Genomic DNA, 3,350 nt, shown 5'->3' with positions numbered 1-3,350 from the left:
TTTCTCACATAATGTGCAAATAACACTTATTGAATACTTTAGTATATTAAAAGTGATAGTCACAAGAAAATTCCCATGTATTAGAGTTTACGGTTGGTAGCAGGTTGATTTGAAAATTTCCAATATTTGGTTACATATTTATATCAAGATCATCCAAATGAAATTGTATAGTGTTTCATTACTATTTAGAAATAGTATAGCAGAAAAGCTAAGTGTTAAAAGTATGAGCTTAGAGCTGCAAGAAACAGTTGAATTAATTTTAAGTAAAATCTCTTTTTAAATTTCTAAGCCAATATCGAGCATATCTCTTTGCTCTGAAAAAGCCAAACATAAAAGTATATTCTGCATCCTTTATAAAGTGATATTATTATGATGGTACTGAAAGTCACATTCAAAAGATAGCAGACAGTTGTACAGCCACAAAGCTAATGTTTTAATACATATTTTCTGTGAAAGTACAACCAAACAAGATCTGGGCTAAAAACGTGACTTGAGCCAATTTATTAACCAAAAAGTATAAAATGTCCACTTTTGGTGAATTCTCCTACCCAAACAAACAAAAAACTATAAATGATTGTTAGATGGCATCCTAAATTAAAGTTACCAATTTTAAAACATTAAAGTAACTGATAGTATGGAGAAGGAGTATTATAAGAAGGATAAAATGATTGGTTACTTTTACCTAAAGATTAAAAACAGATCTAACAATCAGACTGATTTTCTTATGGCTTTCATTTTATATATCAATGTTTAGGAAGGAGTTACTCGGAGTGATAGGAATTATTTTAGGGCAAAACTTTATCATTCTACTAGAAAGAAATAGATAACATGGAGATATTTTTCAACATATTATTGACCGACTTTGTTTCCTTATATGATACCTTGCTAAAACCACAAAAGCACTATCCCCATAAACATCTTTTTAAAAAGTGTACACTGTTATGTGATAAATTGAGGAACCAAGTTGTTTCTCTTCCCATAACTTTTCAGTTATGCTATTATTTCATTCAAAAATTGTTTTAGTTTACTCTGATTAAACTCTTTCTCCCTAGGATACTTGGATTTATCTTTGCATAGCTTTCTATCTTGTTCTTCTTAATAAATACAGAGTTCTACAGAAAAGACCTTTTTCAGAAGACCATTTTTATGACCAGTGTTTTTGTAAGTTCTATGCTTTTAAAAAATTACATTGTTAATTAAAATGCATTTATATTTAATGCATTAGTGGGCAGACTTTTTTATTTTTGGTAAAATCTTCATTAGAATCTATTTGTAACTGTATGTTTTGTTTGTAAGTTTTGGCTTAAGTATATTTGCTGTTTTGGGTAGTGCCTTTTTATATGTATTCTTTCACATTTAGAACTTAGTCTTTTCTAAAGTAATGTTCTATATTACCTTTCCACAGGTGATATGATAGCTAATATTAGGAATGCCAGAAGAAAATGGTTTAATTTAAGAATGTGATTAGGTATATCTGAATTTGATTAGGTATATTTGATAGTAAATGCTCAGAGGAGTTAGATCTGTTAGTACTTTTGAACATCTCTGCTATCCGAAACTACTAGACTGTCATCTCTTTTCAGGCGGAGACTTACACACCTTGGTGTTCTGGTACACAATTACCCAGAAGAGTGCTTTGTCCATAATAGGAGGTATTTTAAGAATGTATTTGACTGAGTTAATGAGTTTAGGATCCTAAGGAGAAATTGGAATCACCTGGTTGTAAATTACTACATTTTCTTAACAGTTTTAAGTTGATATTATTTCAAGATCCTCATTAAGTTAATTACTAAAGACTGTTACAGAATCAGTGAAAGGAAAAAAAATCTCATTTGTAGTAAAAGGGTAATAAGTCAAGATTAGGGAAGGAAAAACTCTTTCAGATAGGTTTGAATGAAAACATAATTGATGTCACCAAAAAATGGACTTTTTGTGGGTTGGATCCATTTTCATCATGACTCAGATATAATTTAGATCGACTCTTTCATTGATTTCCCAATAGAAAGATGTAGACAGACTGGAGATTTATTACAAATGAAAATTACTAATTATTAAAAGAAAGTCTGATGAACAAAGAAGGAATGTGGCTCTGCATATCAGTGACAACTACACTGTAGAGTCAGAAAAGTCAGCCCATAAACATGAGCAGGTTAAGGACAAGCTAGGGAAATGACAAATATCTCATTTTGGAAGTATCTTCTCTATTCACTAGTTGCAATACATAGATATAAAGTATGAAACAATGAAATCTAAGCAGTAATCGTTTTGAGGAACTATTTTGTTGATAAAGTAATTGACATTTATTTTTATTAAGAAGTAATATTACTTAGGCCAAAGCTGATTCAAGATGGAAAACTATAGGCTAATCACTGTTTTTTTATATTAATACATAAAAACCATTTTAATTGATTAAAAAACATCGAGTTGCCCAGTCATCTTGTATGATGACCTCACAATATTTTATAAGTATGAACTTAAAATAATTAGAATAAAAGGACAGGTTTAGTAAAGTGGTGTCGACCTAAAAATATCGACCTATTCCATATCAAAGTTTTAGCAGTGTCCTGGGGATAAAGAGGAATGTGGCCTATCTTCCTAGGCTGGCAATGTTTATTCCATATGAAGTAAAAATATTTCTATATTAGAACACATACCAATGTATTGATGAGCAAAATTTATATTAATTTTTAGTGTAAATCACAAGACTTCAGAGCAGTTTTAATTTGGCAGTGGATCATTTGTTCTGTCTTCCTCACCCCAGCACACTGACGAGTCTTTGGATACAACATTGGATGTTAGTGACGCTCTATACAGAGTATTTTTTTAGAAGGAAAGAAAAAAAATCCTGTGTCTTATGGCATGGGAATGCAAATAGCACAATGAATTTTCTCTAAACAAATCATTTTGTTTGTGTATATGTGGAATTTCAGATGGATGCCATTTTCATGTAATTTTATAATAGATATTTCTAGGTTCTTTGGAGTCCTTATACGTAATGATTTCTTGTTCTACACGCCTAGGTATTGATTAGAAAAATGGAATGGGAATTTTAACTTGTAATCCACATCCATGTGCATGGGTACCCTCACCTATTTCTCTCCTACCTATATTCCTCTTTCTCTCCAACACCTAACCTGTGGATTCCTTTCTTACTTTCCACATAAAACAACTAATTCATCAATAACAAAATGACAATGGCTTTCATCTATTTAATGTTTACTGTGTCCTAGGCAGTGTGCTAAGAAGGCTAAGCACTTTGATATACATGATTTTGTTAAATTCCCACAACCACCTTTAATGATGGATATACTTTTACTTTATGAATGAGGAAATTGAGGCTATGAACTTAT

At 30.9% G+C, this 3,350-nt stretch overlaps 1 long non-coding RNA gene across 1 annotated transcript in view; it reads right to left on the bottom strand.

Moving 5' to 3' along the window:
* Positions 1–3,350, bottom strand: part of LOC139083056 (uncharacterized) — a 113,534-nt gene that overhangs the window by 87,976 nt on the left and 22,208 nt on the right. The window lies entirely within an intron of this gene.

The sequence above is a fragment of the Equus przewalskii genome, chromosome 4, assembly GCF_037783145.1.
Source record: "Equus przewalskii isolate Varuska chromosome 4, EquPr2, whole genome shotgun sequence".
NCBI classification, from domain to species: Eukaryota; Metazoa; Chordata; class Mammalia; order Perissodactyla; family Equidae; genus Equus; species Equus przewalskii.
The sequence above is the reverse complement of the archived record's forward strand: the minus strand, read 5'-3'. Positions and strand labels throughout refer to the sequence as shown.